The following is a 25,034-nucleotide window of genomic DNA, read 5'->3' on the forward strand; positions in this document are numbered from 1 at the left end:
AAGCAAACATCTCGGATCAGGGCACCTACCGTTTTACGGCTCAAAGCATCAGCCACCACGTTGGTCTTCCTGGGATGATACAAAATCTCGTAGTCATAATCTTTCACCACATCTAACCATCTCCTATGTCACATATTTAGATTTTTGCTGATCCATCAAATACTTCAAACTCTTGTGATCGGTGAAGATGGTGCATCGAACTCCATATTAATAAAGCCTCCAAATCTTGAGGGCAAACACCACCGCCCCAAATTCCAAGTCATGAGTGGGGTAATTTGTTGGATTAGGTGTCTAAGCCCGTAAATATAATTGGTATGTACTTGATTTGATAGTAGCATGGTCCTTTTGGGTTGCCTCCACCCTAGAAACTGGACATGATGACTTTTGGAGAGAGAGGTTAAATTTATTATTTGTAATAATAAATTAATTTATTAATGTATTATGTAAATAATATATTAATTAGAAATCATGTTATTTAATTAGTATTTAATCAAAAATTAATTTGGAATTAATTTTGGGATTAAAGGAACTAATTAAAGGAACAAAGGTTGTTTTGCAAGTCATTGATAGTTGTGAAACTGGCTTGGAAAGTGTTTCGCTATGAAGGATCTAGGAGAGGCTGCTTATATACTGGGAATAAGGATTTTGAGAAATAGGAGTAGAAGACTAATTGGACTTAGTCAAAGTACTTATTTGGATAAAGTGATAAAGCATTTTAGCATGGAGAATTCCAAGAAAGGAGAATTACATATGCAGAGCAACGCCAAGCTGAGTAAGAATCAGATTCCAAGTACCGATGCCAAGATAATAGAAATGAGTCGAGTTCCATATGCTTCCGTCGTTGGCTCGATCATGTATGCTATGACATGTACTCGCCTTGATGTGGCTTTTGCTTTGAGAATGGTCAGTCGATATCCTGGAAACCCGGGTAAGGCTTACTGGATAGCGGTTAAGAACATTCTTAAGTATCTACGAAGGAAAAAGGACTGGTTCCTTCTACTTGGTGGTGGTAATGACTTGAGAGTTACTAGTTATAGTGAATCCAATTTTCACACAGACCGAGACAACTTCCGTTCTCAGTCTGGTTGGGTGTTTACACTCAATGGTGGCTATCTTTTAGTTTGATCCCTTCTTGGGAAAAAACTGTTGGACAATGAGAATTATTATGTTCCATGTCTTTTTCCACATGATATCTTGCAGAACGGAGTATTATACGATCCCTTATCCAAGGACACACAACTGACTAGGTCAGAGTTCGACATCGACTTTTGAAAGCTATAATTGCTAGTCATATTTTGAAGTCATACTTGCCATTATAGTTATTAGACTTATCCAAGTAGGAGACTGTTTGATTACGTGTCGGCCCATAACTATAATTGGTATGTACTTGATTTGATAATAGCATGGTCCTTTTGGGTTGCCTTCAGCCTAGCAACTTGACATGATGACTTTTGGAGAGAGAGGTTGAATTTATTATTTTGAATAATAAATTGATTTATTAATGTATTAAGAAAATAATATATTAATTAGAAATCATGTTATTTAATTAGTATTCAATCCGAAATTAATTTGGAATTAATTTTGGGATTAAAGAACTGATTAAAGGAACAAGGGCTGTTTTGCAAATCATTGATAATTGTGAAACTGGGCTATTGAACTCCTTAGATGGGAGTGGACGAAAACTATAGGGAGACCCTATAGATTTCGTCCAAGGCTCCTTAATAAGGGTCCATAGGCTGCTTAAGCTTAATCAGGCAATTAGGGTTTCCTCCAGCAAACCCATCAACCCACAACTATATAAAGACCCCACCACTTAGGGATTTCGGCCATTGCTTGCATCTGAAAAACCCTAGCTGAAATTTGGTGCTATTCCCTCCTCTCTCCTCTCATCCTTTTTTCTAGTGGTGTTTGTAAGCCATTAAAGGTGCAACATTTGAGGCACTAAGCTTTCAAGAGTCAAGGATCTACAAGGTTTCTTGTTATTGCTATATAATAAGTGAGGTAAACATCAAAACCCTTTTATTATGTAATTTTCGAATTATATGCTAGACCTAGGGTTTTGATTTGGTGTTCAATTTGTTGTTCAACTAGTGAAAAACTTAGATCCAAAGCAATTAGAGTTGCATGAACACATAGGTTGTAGTTATGCTCAAAACCCATCATAATTCGCCTCATGAGGCTTCGGCTGCCTCGAGGCGTAAGCAATCACATGCCCTCTCTGCATCAAAAAAGCTCCATAACCCGAAATAGAAGTGTCACAATACACCACAAAATCATCAAATCCATCGGGTATCGCCAGAACCAGGGCTTCACATAAATTCTGTCTCAAAGTCTTGAATTTCGATTGCTGATCTGGACCCCACCTAAAGGTCATACTCTTCTTGGTCAAGTGCATCAAAGGTACGACAATCTTGGAGAAATCTTGGATAAATCCCGATAGTACCATGCTAAACCCAAGAAACTTCGGATCTCGGACGCATTCTTCAGAACCTCCCAAAGCATTACCGCCTCAATCTTGGCCGGATCCACCAAGATACCCTCTTGGTTGATGATGTGCCCCATAAAATGAACCTCACACCACCAGAACTCGCATTTGGAGAGTTTGGCATATAGCCTCTCCCTCCCCAAGGTCTCCAAAACCTCCCTCAAATGTTGCTCGTGCTACTCCTTGGTATTAGAATAGACCAAGATATCATCAATGAAAACGATCATAGACTGGTCCAGCATCGACCTGTAAACCTGGTTCATGAGATCCATGAATGATGTTGGAGCATTGGTGATCCTAAATGGAATCACCACAAACTCATAATGACCATAACGAGTTCTGAAAGTTGTCTTTGGTATACTCTCATCCCTGATCCTCATCTGATGATACCCTGAACAAAGATCAATCTTGGAAAACCAAGATGCACCCTGAAGCTTATCAAAGAAGTCACCAATCCTCGAAAGCGGATAACGGTTTTTCACCATTAGCTTGTTCAACTCCCAATAATCAATACATAATCCTGTATGACCCATCCTTCGTTTTCATGAATAGGATCAATGTTCCCCATAGGGAACCGACCGGACGAATAAATCCCCTGTCTAGCAGCTCCTGAACCTACGTAGACAACTCCTGCATCCCAGGCGGAGCTATACGATACGACGCCTTAGCTATCGGAGCCGCACCAGGCATCAAATTAATACGGAACTCTACATGCCTCTCGGGAGGCACCCCAGGCAACTCCTCAGGAAATACATCAGGAAAATCTCGCACAATAGGTATCCTACTCATCTCTGACGTGGCCTCCACCCTTGTATCCGAGACATAAGCCAAAACCCAGAACAACCCTGCTGAAGGAGTCTCCTAGCCCTCGCAGCCAAACAAAGGGGTGACCCATGCGAGGTTCTCTCTTCATGGATAACCAGTTCTCCCCCAATTAGGATTTTAACTCTTACCAGCTGACGCTCGCAATCTAGCATGGCCCCATTGGGCTCCAACCAGTCCATCCCGATGATTACTTTCAATCCTCTTAAAGGAATCGAAACCAAATCAATAGGAAACCTTTTGTCAAACATATTAAGAACATTCCTTCGACATACCCTTGCAACACTCACAATATGGTAATCCATAATCTCCACCTTAGGCAGGGAATCCAAAGTCCTTGGGGCATCTCGAAACTTCTTGCGTAGTGCAAGAGATACAAATGATCGGGTAGCCTCCGAATCGAAAAGAACATGAGCCGACAATCCATTGACCAAAAAGGTCCCTATACAAGATCATAACAACATGAGCATAATAATAAAATAAATAAGACAAAAATAGATCACATACCATTCACGACGTCTAGTGCTGCTTGGGCCTCCTTTATGGTCAGCTAAAATGCGCGGCTCTTCACCACAGGAGCCTTTGCCTTGACCGGGCGACCATCAGTAATCCTCATTGTGGCGGGCGCAGTTGCCGTCACTACTCTTCGCACAAACCTTGAACGATCGGCCTTTTTATGGCCGGTCTGGTTGCAGTGAAAACAAATTAAGCCCTTCTTGGGGCAATCTCTGCTCATGTGGCCCAGCTGGCAACAAGCATAAAATGCCAAGCCTGTCGCCCGACAGGCTCCACTGTGCGGCTTACTGCACTTGGCACATCAGCCCGACCTTGCTGTCCCCTACTGGGAAGATTGGGAGTCTTAGGCTTCTTGGCCTGACCCACTACCGCTTGAACCTGCTCCAGCTTCCGCTTCGTCCGGAGTTCCAACTCAATTTCCCGTTCACGGGCCTTCTCCACCATGTCATGCAGGGTCTTGCACCCCAAAAAGCTCACAAACTCACGGATATCATCCCTCATCATGGAATGATACCTCGTCTTTTTCATTTCCTCATTTGCAGCGTATTGCAAAACTAAAAGCGCCCTCTCTCTGATCTCCACCACAGTATTTGTTTTCTGCTGAAGATCCTGAAACTCCGTTACCAATCATTGCACCTCAATGGATGGTGCAAAATCCAGATTGAACCTCCACACAAACTCCTCCCAAGTCATCTCAGCCACACCCGTTGATCCCACCTCGTAGGTAACCTCCTCCCACCAGTCTTGCACCAGATCCCTTAGCATACAAGACGTGAACCGCACCTTTGCTGCCTCGGGGCAAAAGCTCATGCGCTGGGCATTCTCCATGTCTACCACCCATCGTCAACTAGTGATGGGGTCCCTAACCCAAAAGAGCTCAGGCGCACCGCATGCGTTGAACTCCAGAAATGAGGGAGTTCGAGTCCTAATTTGACCCGCATCAATCTCGGCTCGAAAGGACCTGAGCCGCTCCTCCATAATCTCCATGCTCCCCTCCTTGACGGTACCGAAGATCATCAGGGTAGCGTCAAGGATGCCACGAGTAACCTCAGCCATGATGAGATCGTGCAGCCTCTCATCAATGAGCTTTGCACTAGAGCTTGAACCTGATCCTGATCCTGAACTCGAACCTCGTGTGATCATCACCATCCTCAATTGAGAATAGATTCCACATAATATAAATTGATAAGGAAGTTCGAAGGGGTTCCTTCTCACCGGAATCCTTAGAGCTTCCAAGGCTGACATTGTTTCGGGTACAGCCCCTGTGCTTTTAGTAGTATGGGCCCAATACTACCTTCCACACCTACCTGTACCTTCCTTAAGGCCATACCTGATACCTCCAATTCACCCAAAAATAATAACATGACCCAAAGAATACAACATAAAGTCAAATCCTAAACTATTCTAGGATTTCTCAATCCTCACCGAACCAGAAACTTAAGTCAATCATAGTAGGTTGCCCTATGCATGCAAGTTACACACAAATAAAATCATATAGACTGTCAAATCAAGCTTCTACCCTAAATAACAACCAAACAATGAACAGGAATAAGGTAGAATCCATCATTCTAGGGCTATGCAATCCTAGACATATGCAACTTTGAAAGCATACACTTAGCAAATAATCAATTCAACATTAATTTCCAAATATAATTATAGCATGGCTAATACATTGGTAACACTTACTTGAGCTCGGCCGATTACACGTATTGCACTCTCCCCTTTTTACTTACGAAATCCATTTTCAATAAAACTTTAACTTTTGGTTTCTTTTGAAAAAGGGTTTACCATTTCCTCAGTTTGAGTTCTGACAAACCCAAGAGTGTGCTCGAATCCCTCGAACCAAGGCTCTGATACCATCTTGTTTCAGCCCAAAAATTCAGGTAAAAATTTTCATTTAATAATTATAAATATCATTCATATTTGGTTTCCAAAATTCCATTACATAAACACATTGTTCAAAAGATCGGAGTATTCAAAACAACTAGTGCGAAAATACTGGAGAGTGCACGTCATGCCATCAAGTTGAGCCCTTGCCCTTAGAACCAGAAGTACCTAAAACACCCGACAAAACTGTAAGCACACACTTAGTGAGTTTCCTAAAATACATAAAACACATAACCACATAATTCCATGCACATATACACATAAATCTGCCATGGACTCCCTCCATGGTCTTCAACCGGGATGCCATGAGCTACCCCCATGGTCTTATATCCAAGGGCCATGGGCTCCCCCTCATGGTCGTACTAAGTGTCATGAACCCCCCATGGTCTTCACGTAAATCAATACATACCAAATAACAAAACCATTTCATATTCAACTACAGAAATCTCATATCAAGTAATGGGCTGGTGTTGGTGCCTTTAAGCCATTGGTATTGTGAGAAGACCGACCTCAGCCTGCTGAACACAAAATTTGGTTGACTACTAGCCCAAAAGCTCACATTGAACAATATACAAATAACCCTATTTAGTATTATGACATAACCTATACATGGGCCCAAAATCCTAAGTCCAAGTCCCTTCATAATGGCCCAAAGGCCTTTCCTTCACTAACGGACCTAACATTAAAATCCAATACTATGGCCACAAGGCCCAAAAGGCCCAACATGCCAACCTTGGCCTAAATGATAAATTCAGGCCCAAAACAACTGCGAGTCCATGCCCAAACACATAGGGCCCAAAGGTTCGAAATCCACCGAAGGCCCAAAACTTCTTGAGAGCGTACGACCAACGTACCTCTTCTGTACGCTTATCATATTGAGCTAAGGGGTTGTACACGTATCCTACAACATAGTACGCCTAGCGTACAAACTGTTCATGCACAAAATCAATTAAGTGCTTAATGTATTGCATGCTATATTAGATCCCAACAACTCAATCTACTTTATTAAGACCTTTCCAGAGGTCTTAACTTATGCATGGAGCCAAAGAAGACATCAAGTTTGCATTTTTATACTATAAACAAGTCCAAGAGTCTTAGATCTAACCTTCCTAACCTCTGGAGTTGCCCAAACTCCCAAGATATGATCTATGGACTCAAAAGTGGACTCTAGAAAACCCTAACTCAACAAGCAAGGATGATAGAAAAGATGCAAGCTTTTTAGCTTCAAAAGCTCCCAAGAAGCTGGCTCCTTCCTTGATGTAGGCAACAACACCACCTTCTTCTTCTTGAACACTCTCTAAAAAAGTCACCAAACACACCTTTAAGCTCAAATCTCACAAGTTCTTGCAAAAATAGGGCTTAAGGACGAATAGAGGCTATGGAGGGTGATTAGGATTTGGTACAAATTATATAAGGTTATTTAAATAGGGTGCAAGTCAAGAAATTAGGGTTTTAGTCGTCTACCACATACCCCCAGTGTACGAGCCTCAGCCACCCGATGCATGCACACACGTACGCTAAATGTTCCCAAATATACGCCCAACATACGGAAGGATCTTTTTTGCCAAAATGAAATGCTTGAGGGTAAACCATGGAATACCTAGATTGGAGTGTTACAAAAAAAAGTCTATAATAACCTTATAGACGATTTAATTGTTGAGAATGCGTGATAATGACAATAATTATGTAAGATTGAATGTATTCACATTATCAACCAACATATTTTTCTTTGTCATTCTCACAGAATAGCACTGTCCACATTTTGGCACAATAGATATCAATCTGCATTTAAACCTAACTCTCTCTCTCTCTCTCTCTCTCTCTCTCTTTATATTGGCAAGATCAATGGATAACAAAAACAATGAATCTAGTTACCAAATTTCAGATGTGCATGTTAATACATATATCTAATAGGAGTGCAAAAAAAATTGAAAAAAACTATATGCTTGTATATATGCATATTTTTTTGAAAACATATGTATGCATAAAAAATATAAATATGCATTAAAAATGCATTTTGTTTTTTGAAAAAAATCTTTTTTTAAATCTTATTTTCGAAATATAAGACATATATTCATATATTTGAAAGTTTTTAAAATTTTTTAAAAATATTTATTTTTATTTTTTATTTATTTTTTTAAATCTACGAAAATATTCCTTAATTTTCGAAATTAATATTTGAAAAAAAGAACACATATTCGCCCAGAAGGAGCTCAACATGAGAAAACGACGATGCGTAGAACTACTAAATGACTACGAATGCGAAATTCGTTATCATCCAGGCAAAGCCAATGTAGTAGTTGACGCCCTTAGTCAAAAGGACTACTCAGGTCGTAGAGTCAAAGCACTGACCATGACCATCCACTCACATCTGTCTACACAAATTAAAGAGGCTCAACAAGAATCCTTGAAACCCGAAAATGTGACAGGTGAAGCCTTAAGGGGAATGAACAAGAACTTAGAAGTCAAGGGTGATGGAGTTCGTTATCTCATGAACCGAATATGGACACTGAAGTTTGGGGGATTTAGAGACCTTGTCATGAACGAACCACACAAGACTCGATACTTTGTTCATCCACGTTCAGACAAGATGTATCTGGACCTCAAGAAGTTATATTGGTGGCCAAACATTAAAGCAGACATTGCTACCTTTGTGGGCAAGTGTCTGACTTGTGCCAAGGTTAAGGTAGAATACCAAAAGCCCTCATGTTTACTACAACAACCAGAAATACTTGAGTAGAAGTGGGAGCGGATTACAATGGATTTCATAACCAAGTTACCCAAGACAACGGGTGGTCTCGATACCATTTGGGTGATCGTTGACAGGTTAACCAAGTCCGCGCACTTCCTACCAATTAAAGAAATGAAAAAATGGAGAAACTGACCAGAACATACATTAGAGAGATTGTACGACTACATGGTGTGCCCATATCTATTATCTCTAATAGAGACAGCAGATTCACCTCAAGATTCTGGCAGTCACTACATAAATCCTTAGGAATTAGGCTAGACATGAGTACAGCCTACCATCCACAAACCGATGGGCAGAGTGAGAGAACGATTCAAACATTAGAAGAATTGCTGAGAGCTTGTGCGATCGACTTTGGTAAAGCATGCGATACCCATTTGCCACTGGTTGAATTCTCATACAAAAACAGCTATCATACCTGTATCAAGGTTGCCCCATTCGAAGCCTTCTATGGCCGGAAGTGCAGATCACCTATGTGCTGGGCTGAAGTGGGGTGATACGCAACTAGCTAAAGGGTAAGTCCCTGACAACACTCTCACTGGTCTGGAGATCATCAGGGAAATGACTGGGAAAATTGTTCGAATTCGAGAACGATTGAAAGCCTCAAGAGATAGACAGAAGAGCTACGTAGACAAAAGACAAAATCCCTTGGAATTCCAGGTTGGTGACCGTGTGCTATTGAAGGTCTCACCCTGGAAGGGCAAGATACGCTTCGGAAAGGCAAACTGAATCCAAGGTACATTGTTCCTTTCGATATTATCTCTAGAATCGGCTCAGTAGCTTACAAACTCCAACTACCCCAAGAACTTAGCAACGTACACCCTACCTTTCACGAGTCTAACCTAAATAAGTGTTTATCGGATGAGACTCTTATGATCCCACTCGATGAAATCGAGATAAATGAGAGCCTAAACTTTGTGGAAGAACCAATAGAAATCCTAGATAAGGAATTCAAGAGAACCAAACAAAGACGTATACCAATGGTGAAGGTTCGCTGGAATGCCAAGCAGGGACCTGAATTCACTTGGGAGTGGGAAGATCAAATGAAACAAAAGTAGCTGCATTTTTTCCATAGTCCATGTGTATCACTATAGACTTAATTTTGGGACGAAATTCCCTTTAACAGGGGGATGATGTGACAACCCGTTATTTTCAAGTCTATAAAAGTCAACAAAAGTCAAAATTGTTAAATAAAAGTTAGATTTGTTGATTTATTTATTTATTGAGGTTAAACTAGTATTTTAATATAAATAAACCTTTTATTGGATAAGTGTTGCAAAATATTAACCAAATGCAAGGACCGAAATCCACACCGAAAACCGTCACATGGTTGCCCTCCCCTCGGACCGCAATCATGTTTGCGGTCACGACCGCAATCATACGAAACTGATTCTTCGGACCGCAAACCCGTTCTCGGCCGAAATCTCCTTTTCTCGGGTAGAGTTCCACACCAAAATCTCCTAAATTCTATCCTTTGGCATGCAATTCAAGTGATAAAACGTGAATTTCAATGTAAACATCCCATCATGTTTCACCCATAATTATATGTTCAACCGAAAACTCCTCCTCATTCTCACACTTTCTAACCGAAAACCTCCCTTTTTCTCCCAAGTATCAACCGAAATCAACATCCTTTCTCTCAAGTATCATTCGAAAACTCACTTGAATCTTCATAAGATCTTGCCAAAATCTTCAAGTGTTCTTAATACCAACCAAAAACACCCCAATCTCCTTATTTCCACCAAGAACACTCCTCACATCTTCAAGCAACCAAAATCACCCAAGGCATACCGAAAACGTCCTTCATACTCTCGGTTCATTTCTAAGACTCCTTTTTGTAAGTAATTCTTACATAATTCGTTATTCTATAACATATTAACTAGTTATTTCCACTAGTTATACACATATTATATGCATTAACAACTATTAGGATACGGATATTCCTACGGGTTCTAACTTGAGGATTAGCACTACTACATTGTATCCCCTCTCGAATGCTCACTTAAGGTGAGCTCATACCCCCATGTTTTACCATTTTCCAATGCTTTTAGGGGGTTAATACAAGCCAAACACAAAGTATTTGTGTTAACACTTAAATGCGGTTACAAATCATCTCAAGATATTTAATGCTTTTATAAACTTTGGCAACCCATTTTAAACTGTTTTTCAACTAATTAAATTACTGTTTTTATCAAACTGTATTCATATATATATATATATATATATATATATATATATATATATATAAACTTTGGCCACATCCGCCAACCATCTAGTACTCGCTATGGGGTCCCGCGCCCCGTGGTAGCGTGCACGACCCCATCATGGCCGCCACCTCGACACGAAAAGTGCCCAATCTCTCATCCATCAGCTCTAGGATACCCTCCTTGATCGAACCGAAGATCATAAGAGTCTGCTCCAGTATGATATGAGTAATCTTTGAAGAAAGAAACTCTCTGGTTTGCTCATCCATACGCTCGTCCCCGGAGCCTGATCCTGATCCCTCCCCGGCACCTCCACTGCCGGCTGCTGGCCTCGAACGCAAAACCACCATTCTGAAACACATCATAGCAACATCAGAAAACTGAAATATCTTATGGGATCATTGATACTAATACTATCTTCCTGGTCTTGTCTCATTCTTCCTTGATTCGAGTACGGATCCTCTACTTTCAGTAGTACGGGCCCATACTACCTTCCACATCTATCCGTACTTTCCTCAAAAACTGCCTTGACTCCACTAAGTCACTTCTACTACTACTGATCTCTGCTACTCTCATCCTAGGCTTGCCCTAGGAAATCTCTGACTTCACTCAAACCAGTCCTCAGCTGCTGAAGGCCTCCTAGTAATGCTAATTAACCATCACCTGAATACCATCACATGTGATGAGGCTCAGATAATCCTTCGAGTAAAAGACTCGTCTCTACAACGGTTAGACTCAAACAAGAGCTACGCAATAGGGCCAAATCCAACACTCTGAGATTATTCAACCCTGATCACATGTGACTTGACGTATTCACCTAACGGCTAACTCCCATTACCAAGAGTTCTACAAAGCACGAAGCAAGCAGCATTCGGACACAGGAAACTACTCAAGCAAATCTATTCTCATAACAAGAAATTGTACTAGCATACAATTCTAAGCTCGTGCTACCAGGCATAACCTAAACAGGCTATCCTACTGCTGTCTACTTGATGCTAACATGCAATTCTCATAAAGCTGGAACACACAAAGCAGGCACATAAGGCATCCTCCTAGATCCTTAGTCCTATTCTAGCATGATGTTCTACTGAAAATGAAACAATTAATCATAATAAAAACTTGTATGGGTAACTTGGGAGTACTTACTTGAGCTCGGTTGATCGCATGCACCACACCCTTATCTTGTTTTCAAAACCCTTTTCTTTCTAATTTCTTTCGAAAACATTTTTCTTTTGAAAATCTTTTTATCTTTCCCTTAGTTTGAGTTCAGACACACCTGAGAGTGTACCCGAATCCCTCAAACCAAGGCTTTGATACCAACTTGAAACATCCCCAAAAATACAACCCGAAAATTTCATTTTTAAATATAACAAAGATCAGAAATCTGAGTATCACATAATAAAATCATACGTAGCGTATCTCAAAACCATAACAAAACACTGAGAAAAACTGTATAACAACTGTATCAAAACATATCGAAGAAACTAAATCAACTCCCAGGACAAAAACTGAAGCTGTGGTGTGTGCGATGCCATCATCCCGAGCTCTTCCCTTTACTTGCGGAAGCACCTGAAACCAAAACTGAAACGGTAAGCACAAAGCTTAGTGAGCTCCCCCAAATTACCACATACCATACAAACATATAACAACTACTGGGCCTTGCCCACTGCATCGGACCGAAGTCCGGAAACTGCATCGGACCGGAGTCTGGAACTAGCCAGGGCCTTGCCCTCCGCATCGAACCGAAGTCCGGAACTACTGAGGCCTTGCCTCCTGCATCGGATCGAAATCCGGAACTAACTGCATTGGACCGAAGTTTGGAACTAATTTCATTGGACAGAAGTCCGGAACTACTAAACATAGCATAGTATGACATATCAACTAACTCAACAAGACATACTGAATACTACTTCGGGCCATAACCCGGAACACATAGCACACAAACCTGTCTGAGCCATGAAGGCGTCAAACATACTAACTACTGCATCGGACCGAGGTCCGGAAACTACTGCTAGCTAATTGGGTCGGCATTGTGGCCTTAGACCCGTCCCTACTGGAAGGAAACTCACCTCGTGAACTGGCTGCTGAGTGTAAGGCTCTGGAAGCTATCTGCTGCTGCTCTGGTATCTCCCTGGCTACAATTCCACAAACACACTCAATCAAATACTAATAACTGCTTTGGGGTAAAATGACTCTTTTACCCCTGGCTAAAGTCAACTCTCTCGGTCAAAGTCAACTTACAGTTGACCTGACTCACCGAGTTGGGCCGTCAACTCGCCGAGTCCCTACTCTCACTTCTCAACCCTGCTCGTTGCTACTCGTCGAGTATGGCATCAACTCGATGAGTTCCCTTTCGATTCTAGAACTCAGGCTATCTGCATCCGACTTGCCGAGTTGTATGAACAACTCGACGAGTTGTTCTTGCATCTTTGAAGATTACCTTGGACTCGCCGAGTTGTATGAACAACTCGTCGAGTCCCTCCATTACTGAGTCTGACCTCTGGTTCACTAAGTCCATTCCACAATTCACTGGTCCCCACTCGGAAACACTTAAAAGGGGAAAAGTCGGGGACTCACGGCTTGACTCGCCGAGTCCGACGAACGACTCGCCGAGTCGCATGCATGCATTTACTATAAACTCGATTCTGCTTGAATCCAGTGCATATAACTTGTAAATCTGGGCTTCTTATGCTCGATTAACACGTAAATATTCTATCTTTACATGCCCAAAAGCATCCATGAAGATTAAAAGGCTCAAAAGGCATAATAAGGCTAGATCTAGGGTTCTCATGCAAGGCAACTTCGAAAATGGCAATAGATCTGAGCTCTAAGACTCCTAAATGAATAGATCTGGGGATATCTCGACCCAACAAGGCATCCATACAACTAATAAGCTTGGAAAATACATTAAACTAGCCTTAGAGGTGTTCTAATGGAGATTTTAAGCACAAAACAGAATAACTTCGAGACACACCTCAATGAACTCTGACTTGGCCTTGAATCTTTGCTCTACACGTCCTCTTTTGGGTCCTTTCTTCTTTCTCCTCTTCAATCCTTCAAGAATCCACACAAAACACTTTAATCACACAAAGAATGATTTAGGGTTTCTCACAAGCTCTCTAAGGGTGAAGGAGGCGAGTTGGGGCACATAACATTGCTTAAATAGTGAGCAAACCCGGGGATTTGGGGTTTCTTCCTAGCAGGCGGACTCGCTGAGTCCCGAATATGGACTCGCCGAGTCGCCAACTTACACGTGCTCGAAATCCCGTCTCTACTCGACAAGTCAGGCTATAGACTCTCCGAGTCCCTCTTGAAAACTCTTAAATAAATAACATGGAAACAACATACTGAAGACGGGTCGTTACATACACTATACGTAAAAAAGTTAATACTAAAATGTGAGCCACTACTTCATCGTACCTACTAGAGTACATGATAAAAGTCCTAAATGATAACCAAAGTCTCCTGGAGGGAGAGCGTGAATTTGTGTATAGATCTATACGGTACTGACAATCCCGCACCTAAACTGTTAGCTACAGTTAGACCGGCAGGTCTGGGGTGAGAAATATCATAACATTCTGACGCCTGAAGAACGCCATGCATGCCACTTGTCATTTTAGTATGGTTATAATCCCACTCACATTAAACATTAACTAAACATTTTGGTTTACCAAACAATCATCACTTCAGTGGTTTTATTTTAAGTAATAAGAGTACACATCATTACTTTCTAGTTCGTGCATACAACAGAGTTCATACAAGTACAATACACTATTTTTTCTAGCAAAGAAAGCATACATTTATAGAAAACATACACTTACACTATTTCAGAGTACAATAACATACAAACATTTTGGTCTTAAGGCCTTAGACTACATTTCATTTATTATAGAAAATATTGGATTTTCTGGAGAAACACACTAACATTTTTCAAAAAACAAAGACAAATTTCTAATACTAAATGCTTATGAACTTACCAACTTAAATGTTGATACTCTCTTTTCAAAATAACTTGTATTCTCAAGGAACCAATAGACATGTACACTCACTCAGGTTTTTGAGAAGACAAAGCATATTCAAGACTCGTCTTTTATTTTTGCTATACATTTTTGTGTCATACAAGCAATACTAAGAACACAAATGTAATTACTATATTTTCAATACTATGGATATTGTTCCTTGTTTTACTATTACTCATTGTTATGATACTATACATGACGTCATCCGCCCCCGAATGTTTCTGCCATCTCGGTTTGGGGGTGTGACAGAATTTTTCTAAAAAATTGTATTTTTTAATGCATATTCATATATTTTTTTTTTGTATATGCATGTTTTTAAAAAATATGTGCTTATGCACATGCCCATTTTTAAAAAAACATGTGCATATGCACAAGTACATTGAAAAAAACATTTTTAATGTCATTATATGCATAAGAGTAAGCATATACATATACACATGAATAACTATATGCATATGCATATAAATAAGTATATAAATATGCATATGCATATGCATAAGAAAAATTATATGCATAAGACAATTAAATACATATGATTATTATGTATATGCATACTAAGAATAAGTATATGATATATACATATTCATAAGTATATGCATATTCATAAGCATATGTATATGCATATGAATAAGTATATATATATATATATATGCATAATAATAAGTATATGTATATGCATATTAATAATAATAAGTATATGCATATGCATAAGAATAAATATATGCATATGCTATACATAAGAAAAAGTATGTGCATATGAATAAGTATATGCATATACATAAGCATATGCATATGCATAAGAATAAGTATATTTATTTGCATAAGAGTAAGTATATGCATATGTATATGCATAAGAATAAGTATATTCATATGCATAAGAATAAATATATGTGTATGCATATGAATAAGTTTATGCATACGATTATTACTTAAATTTCGAAATTAATACTTGAAAAAAAAAGATTTTTTCACAAAAATGCATTTTTAATGCATATTCATTTTTTTGTGTATATGCATATTTTTAAAAAACATATGCATATGCAAAAGGATATTTGAAAAAGACATTTTTAATGCCTCTATATGCATAAGAGTAAGCATATGCATATGCATATACATATACATATACATATGAATAAGAATAAGTATATGACCTATACATATTAATAAATATATACATATTCAAATGATAACTATATACATTTTCATAAGTATATGTATATGCATATGAATAACATATGCATAAAAATAAGTTTATTCGTAATAATAAGTTTATGCATATGCGTAATAATATGTATATGCATATGCTATGCATAAGAATAAGTACGTGCATATGAATAACTATATTCATATTCATAAGTATATGCATATGCATATGAATCCTATCAAAATGCATATATGGTTAAGCTACCTTCTTTTATAATGACAAAATAGATAAATCATGACTATGATTAACACCATCAAAGATTTGTAATACTAACAATTGGCAAATACATTACTTTGCTTAAAGTAAGAAAACAGAAAATTGTAATTTTAATGAAGCACATAATTCAGTTTTTATCCAATCCCATGTACAATATGAATCATTTTAGCATTCTATTTCCTTATTTTTTTTTTGCCTTAATTAGTGTGACCAACAGGTTCAAAGTAACCAAAGGGTGTATGAAAGTGAATTAATATGCATATTAACATTTAACCAAAGCTAAAGTATCAGTTAAACTACCCAAAAATGAATGTATATGGTTTATAGGAAACATAAAAAACATTATAATATGAATATGCATGGCCAAGAAAGGCAAAAACATTATCATCATCTCCATCTAAAAAAATTACTTCCCAATCACAAGAATATAACTTTTTAAATCATCAAACCTTTTGAAGAAACCAAAAATATTTGCACTGAATATATCAGTAAGAACATATATGAAGCTGCATTTTCTTACTATTGAAACTTTAATAATATTTTCAATTACCAGCAAAGAAGAATAGTGAAGAATTTTTTTTTATCTATTCTAAACTCGTGATGACATCAACATAATGCTACTAAAATTTATTATTTATACCTTCTTCTTTTTGTCTTTTTCTAAAAGCAACACGGCCTTAAATACTCACCTATATGACCCATCATCACATGCCACCAATGTTGTTCTAAGAATAGATATAATAGCACTTACTATTTGTCAATTTTCCATATGTAATTAAAGGGTAAAAGGGTAAAATGGTAAAAGTATCAAGATCATCAAGATCAGCTTCATCAAGTTTACCTGATCTACCTAAATGATCTATCATACATGAAAATTGTTCTTCTTGTGGTTTAATGTTAAACTTTTCAATCATTAAAGTGAAGTATTTTCATCCATCTTTGACTTTTCTTGTGTGTGCACATGTGGATAAGATGGATATGAAGGTTATACTTGTAGGGGATAGGTTTGTGTTAAGCATGTGTTAAAAAGGATCTAATGCTTCTATTTAAAACCCGTGATTTGAGTAGCCTATGATGAAGGATTTAAGTATGACTGTATCGTGCTATGACATTTTGTCGAACAGTTGTTGTGCATCCTGTAAGGTTCCACATTTTGAGTACATGGTGATTAGTGAATTGTTTATAAAGATTTTGTTTGATGGTATGTTGGATTTAAAAGCGAAAGAATGAATCGGTTTGCCTTGAGATGGATTGGGAGATGAGAATAGAAAATTTAGAATTCAAGAAAATCAAATGAATACAATGAAATTACGGAGATGGAAAAAGATAAAACCCACATTCTTTCTGATTTCTATAGAAATAAAAATAAGGACTTGAATTTGGGGAGAAAAGATATTCTAAAAATAATAGGCAAAGAACCCTACGAACTAGAACGAGAACGATATACAAATTTGAGAAAATCAAGTTAGTGATTGTTTTCTTAGAGAAAATCTCAATTTGGTTTTCGATTACAACTAGAGAAAACTCAATTTACACTAATTACACAAACAAAGGAGAGATGACATTGATATTGATACAACCAGATCTACATGAGGAAACTTTCCAATTAATAATGAAAGCTTGAAAAATATAAAATCTTATGCATATAATAAATGCATTACTTTTTTTTTATTGTTTTAAATATGAAGTTATTTGATGGTAATCTGAAAATCAATTGACTTTCTCTAATTAGGGTAAAATTTATGTGTGTTGTTGAATACCAAAAGCGATTATAACAAAATTAGAACCCAAAATTTTTAGAAACATATACCTGAAAACAAGAGTGTCTCTCAAATGGGTGTGCTGATCCAATTTGATTGGCGTTTGAGTGATGTGGCATCCTTGGAACAAAAAAATGTGTTGTAGACGGAAACAGATAATAAATGTTTATATAGAAGATGAAGCGTTGAAGGAAAAATGACGTTACGAAAGATTGAATCGGCATAGTGGAGGTTGGGATAATTGGGATCGATTGGAGGGTTTGAGAGAGAAGGAAGAGAATAATTAGGATTGATTAGAGAGAATGAGATCGATTGGAGAGACTGAGAAAAGTAGGAGAGAACATGCTATGATCTCCAAGAAAGAAGAGGTTGGGGTGTATCGATTAAAGCAAGGAAATTGATTCAAAGCAAGGGAAAGAAATATACAGTTCGTTGGTTTGCTCATCCAAAATAATTTCGATGCTCATCCTTACTCTCTCTCTCTCTATATATATATATACATATATATATATATATATATATATATATATATATATATATATATATATGAGGAGGGTTCGGATGGGTTTTGAGCACTACATCATTCCTATGGTGCACATGCAACCCTAATGCTTTGGATCGAGGTTTTTCTCAAGTTATACATGAAAAATTTTATTACTATTTTTGGGTTGTTACATCATTGACCAAGTAGTTAAACCTATTGAAGGTTTGGGTAAATAACTCACATTGTTGAGAAAAGAAATCCTCATATATTCGATTGATGTTGTTAATGGTTGTGGTCTGGATTTCCATGGTGCCTTCATAAGCCACTGTCAACATATCCATCATCTCATGAGCTGAATCACACTTTTGTACAAGATGATACACGTGATAGGGAAGAGACTTTCATATCGCATCTGTGTCTTACACATCAAGACAAAGCAACTTCTTATCATCATCATCATAATTTGTCTCTGGCTTTTGCTTCAAGGGGCCAATGTGAGCATTATTAACCATAGGTTGATACATTGGATCGTGAGGGCCTTTTTCAACAATGTTGCACATCCCATAGTCCATTGTTTCAAGAACAACCATGGCCTTAGTTTTCCACATGGAAAAGTTATGCTCATCAAATGGGGGAATCTTGTTGAGACCAAAGGATTTGAGATTGTTGGAAGTCGATATGATTATCGGAGTGTATCAAAAACCTACTCTGATACCAATTGAAGGTTTGTATCGATCAGATACACTTCAAGTATAAATAACGAAATCAAACTAATCTAAATAAAGAAAGAATAAAAAGTAAAGAACACAGGATATTCTCCCAATTGTCTTTCACCAAGAAAGAGTTTGTTTTCACCAAGAAAATGGGTTTGTCACAAGGACGATCACAAAGACGATTAACAACACCAAGTTGTTCAAGATATACATTAGGGTTTCACCTTAATGTTGAATATATACTAGTCTATACAAATATATCTCTTGATTGGAGGGATTGTATCTTATCTATACTAAGAACCGATCTTCATAACAAAGATAGCGGATCTGTTATCTATTCTATAGTTATCTGAATCATTATCTAATATACAAAGATTACATAGAATAAATTATCTTCACATTGACGCTGATAAACTTTATACGCTGGTGTTGATGGTAAGATGTATACGCTGACGTTGACCGATAGTGTGTAAAGTGTTTGACTCATCAGATCATAAAATGTGACCTTACATGGTGCAATGTACTTATCCTCCAATCTGGTTCAACATCAACGCACCAAAGACATCAAAATCGACATCTACTTTGTTTATTTTAATTTGTTCGATTATGCAAATAAATTGCAAACACGATCCAAGTAATAAAGGCCTAAGTTTCCTTTGGATCCCAACTCCAATATAATCCTACATGTCTCAACTTTGTTAGGGTATGTTGGTGCAATCTACTTATCATCACCAATCTCGTTCAGTATATTATGGTTGTGAGTAATATATAGTATATTCTCATACATGTAGTATAGCTTTTCTATTCGGCTAAAGGTTCAAATGAGAACAAAAAAAGGTTAAGAACCGTAAGAACATCTAATTTTAGATGTTTATAAAGGGTTTAAGGTTTAGGGTTTAGGGTTTATGGTTTAGGGTTTCGGGTTTAGGGTGTTTATAAAGGGTTTAGGGTTAACCTAAACCCTTTATAAACATCTAAATTAGAGGTTCTTACGGTTCTTAATCTTTTTTGGTTTTCATTTGAACCACTCCCTATATATATATATATATATATATATATATATATATATATATATATATATATATATATATATATATATATATATATATATATATATTATGTTTAATAAGAAGATATTAGATATACGAAGATATTCGAAGATAACTATTTACATTATCTACCAACCATTAAACAAGTGTGCGGAGAGAAAAGTTTGTACTTATATATTTTGCTAAAATGACATTACTTTGAATGATTGGGATTCAATCTGCCGATGATGATATTTGCTTTAGCAAACGAGATGATGTCTCCTTCTTGGACACTCTTCACATGTGTCGTCATGTGTGACAAATAGGAAATGTCTTAATCAAATTATTAATTTATGTTACACCTGTTTGAAACTAATATTCTTTTTTTATTTTTAGATGTACAATTATTAACATTGTTTGTCTTATAAGAAATTGTAGTTTTATTACTTGAATATTATTTTAAAAAATAATTTGATTACGTAAGATGTTAGAATAACATATTAACAAAAACAATATATAAAAACTTTGTTACCACCCTCATATTATACATATATATTAAAAAAATGGTCAATATGCTAAAAAAAGGTTAAACCCAAGTTACCCAACACATGATAAATCCAGAAAATTGATGTATAATGGCTGAGATTTTAATTAAGCTACTTCGTATAAGAAGAAACCATGGCAAATTCTTGTTTTTAAGAATGAAAATGATGATAAAGAAACATGTAGGAATGATATCCATAGATTCTAATTAATATATCAAAGATCGATTTTTGTATTTTATTTAATAACAAGATATAATGGCCAAATTTAGAATTTTACCATAAATAGTTTCCATATTTTTCCTCTAATAATTATCCTTTATTTTATAAAAGATCTACAAATATAAAAATACAGGTGATGTGTCCTACAATAAATCAATCCTAAATTTCTGGCTTTTGCTATGTTGGCTGAATTTACAGGGAATGTGATTAGTAAATATGGTAACTTTGAAGAATTAATGTATAATTTTTAAATAACCATATCTCTTCACTAGTAAATGTGCCAAAGAAACGGCTCTTCACTTTCAAGCCGAAACCCTGTATCTGCTCCAGCCTCTAATTGCCAAGATGAAGGGTAGAAACGGAAAGCATCACTTCGATCGGCGTTTTCAAGAGCAAGGTCAGGCAAGTCGAAAAATGTGTCATCTTCTTGATTTGATGTCGATGTGACCGAATCATGAATGTTACATGATGATGATGATGATAAAGTTGTGGACGAGTGAGAATGAGAAAGCATGGGTTGACATGGTGGCTCAGCTTCATCTCCACCACATGTGGCGGCAGCCTTGGTGGCAGCTTCCCGGATGTCCTTTGGTGATGTGGTGGCTGGTTGTGGAAGTAGGTGGGATAATTCAGGAAAGTTAAGGTAAGCCGAACGACCTTTTATGGCTATAGCCGCTACATCATGAGCCCGAGCTGCCATCTCAGCTGTTGGGAAGGTTCCAAGCCATATTCTTGATTTCTTTCGTGGCTCACGGATTTCAGACACCCATTTGCCCCAACTCCTCATACGCACACCACGATACATCGGATGTTCACCACCATCACCATTTTTATTCTGTTTCTTTTGTTCGTTGCCATTATTACCCTTTTGAGCTCTTTTTAACCCCTTTTCAGGTTTCACTTCCTTTCCACCGCATTTCATGATCTCTGTGGTTGATGCAGAGGAGGTGGAGGTAGACGACACAGAGGAACAACCGGTGGTGGTGGTGGTAGAGGTGGAGGAAGTGGTGGTGGTGGTGGTGGTGGTGGTGATGGTGGTAGAGGTGGAGGAAGTGGTGGTGGATAATGATGCATTCTCCATGTTGACTTGCGGTGCTTCTGTGACCAAAGAGGTATATTTATGATATTTAGACATTGATACCTACAAGAACATAATACGAGATATTGCTACATATAAATAGAAAAATCATGGGTTTTTTATATTATATTTAAAATTTTATTTATAATAAAAAAGGCGATGTAGTCTTATTGGTAGAATAAAGAAAAAGAAAAGCCAAAAAGGAAAAGGAATATGGGGGCCATGATATGAAGGAGGAGACTACCCAACAATGCATCAAATTTGTTCCTATGCATGTGGATACTTTTCCTTTACAAATTATGCTAAAATTAATTTATTTTTAGTAAATCAAAGTTTAATTTAACTTTCAAGACTCTATTATTATACATATCTTACTAGGTGTCAGACCCGTGTATTAAATAGGTTTATTAAAAATAAAAATTTAATATCAATATATAAATATAAAATATTTTATAATGTAATACTTTACATAACAAAATGTAATCTTTTGAAAATTTGCAAAAGAAATTAAATCTTTTGAAGTATTTATGAGAATTTATTACCAAATTAATAGAATGATTTTTATTTCCTTATAAAACTCATTACAATTTTATGGAATTTTATTTTAAGAAAATAGAAATTCTTTAAAAAATGACAAGTGAAAAATAAAATTTTTAAAATCTTCTCTAATAAATGAAGGTTTTTTTGCCACTTGTCACACTCACATTCATTTTGCCACATGTCATTTTGTGGTTATTTTGAATTAATTTTTATTCCACATGTAATTTTGTGGTTTTCTTATTTTATTAATTCCATATGGTATTTAAATTTAATAATAAATGCATATCAATTCTATTAATAGACTTTCCTTATAAGTTTATATTTCTTATAAATTCAAAATTTTCAAATGTTTATATATATTTAATTGTTTTAAATACACCCATGTAATACATGGGTCTCACACCTAGTTCTCATAAAATGACAAGTATCAAAATAAAGGAGAAGATGACATGTGGCAAGAAAAACATTCATTTATTAAAGAGGATATATGTTTCTTGAAATTAAATTGTCCTTTGTTATAATAAAAAATGTAACATGTGTTTTTTGGTTTTCAAAAACTTATGATTTTGTTTTGATAATTTGTCGGCTCATATTTTTTATACAAATTAGTAATATTATTTCATTTTTCTTGGATATGTATATCTTCGTTAAAGATCTTATCTATGGTGGTAATCGGGTATGTCCTCATCTTTGGTGTGAGTCTATTGAATCTATTAGCAACTACCCTGATAAAATCTTCCAACATAACAAAGCAGGTCTTATTATTTCGTTCACTGTTCATGAAGTTTGGCTTAGCCTTCGGCCTGATGACGTTGACGGGCACCACCTCCAGTGGTTCTCAAAATATCATCTGGCATGCCTTCATCTTATAGGTTGTCTTTAAAGACCATCTTAAAACTCATGAAAGAATACATACATGGGAGCCTAGCCAAAGCTTGTCTTGTAGTGTATGTCACCTATTCTCCAAGTATTTTTATCCATCTCAGATATAGCAATGATAAAACTCAACAATGTTACCGACAAGTGGATCTACGTCATCAACCTCCTCAAGCATGTCTCAATAGGTAAGTATATTTGGTATAGTATTCATCGTTTAATTCTTGCAGGTATTGTCTACCATATTTTGATTGAGAGAAACATAAGATCTTCAAGAATAAGAGAATACACTATGAAACTATGGTCAAGACTATCAATAATGATGTTCGCTCGAGACTCCTACGCCTTACTCTAAATCACTCCCAAATGTTTCTAAAGCTACGATTCTTTAGTGGCTTCATATGAAGAATGAAGATATCACCACTCTCCACCCGCATTGACTTTGTTACCAAGGTCTGTTTTTTTTCTTTGTCCATGAGGATGGTTGTGCTTTGTTTTGTGGTTTAGAGCATATTCTTTCCCCTAGAGTTTGTACTTTTGTTAGTTAGGTTGTTATGGTCCCTGGGATCTGTCCCAGGGATTTCTTTTTACTGAGTGGGGAATCTCCAACATAGAATGGGTGGGGAATCTCCAACATGCAATTGCATTTATTCTCTTTTGTTAATAAACTTTTAAGGGAGGTATCACATTACTTTATCAAAAATAAAATACAATTAGTGAACATAGAATGGCCTTGTGAGATAATTTCATGTATAAGACAAAACATATATAGGATATCGATCCGATAAATTTTTTTTTGGAAGGAAGGTGATAAGGTTTTTTTTGCATATTTTTTTAGCGAACATAACAATTGAATCACTAGATGAATAAAAGTAACATGATTTAAAAAAATTCCGAAAAAAACATCTCGATGATTCGTTTTTTCGATCTTTTCTTGATATTCACTAAAATTATCATAAAAGTGATTTCTTTTAATTTACTTAAAAATGAATCATGAAAGTTTTTTAGGAATTTTTTCTTGAGAATTATCTAATGATTCATTTTGTTTTTTTGCTAAAAAAATATGTATACAGAAAATTTCTTACATTCTTATCAAAATTTTCCTTCTTCTTTGATATATATATATATATATATATATATATATATATATATATAATGATTCATTTTGTTTGATTGCTAAAAAAATATGTATACATAAAATTTCTTACCTTCCTATCAAAATTTTCCTTCTTCTTTGATATATATATATATATATATATATATATATATATATATATATAGAGAGAGAGAGAGAGAGAGAGTTAGGTTCAAATATTTTCACTATCTATTGTGCATATATGATTCATTCTGGACCAATCATTTTAGTTATTTTAAGAAAGTAATTAATGCATATTAAATGCTGAAGATATAATTAATATTCATTATATCTTGAACATGTAGTATGCATTAATTAATTTTTTGAAATAACTAAAATGATTGGTCCAGAATGAGTCATACATGCATATAATAGATAGTGAAAACAAAATAACCTAACCCTATATATATATATATATATATATATATATATATATATATATATATATATATAAGAGTATGATCAAATGAAAACACCTAAAAAGTTAAGAACGCGAGAACAAATATCATCCATCTATTATCTTAGATCTAAGCCTATAATTAATTAGAAATTTT

The 25,034-nt window shown here is 36.4% G+C and overlaps 1 pseudogene; it reads right to left on the reverse strand.

Moving 5' to 3' along the window:
* Window positions 1–20,903: 20,903 nt before the first annotated feature.
* LOC145062340 (ethylene-responsive transcription factor ERF035 pseudogene) lies at window positions 20,904–22,008 on the reverse strand (annotated as a pseudogene).
* Between the last annotated feature and the right edge of the window lie 3,026 nt (window positions 22,009–25,034).

This window comes from Lactuca serriola, chromosome 7 (genome assembly GCF_051521515.1).
Source record: "Lactuca serriola cultivar US96UC23 chromosome 7, Lser_US96UC23_V15, whole genome shotgun sequence".
Taxonomy (NCBI): Eukaryota; Viridiplantae; Streptophyta; class Magnoliopsida; order Asterales; family Asteraceae; genus Lactuca; species Lactuca serriola.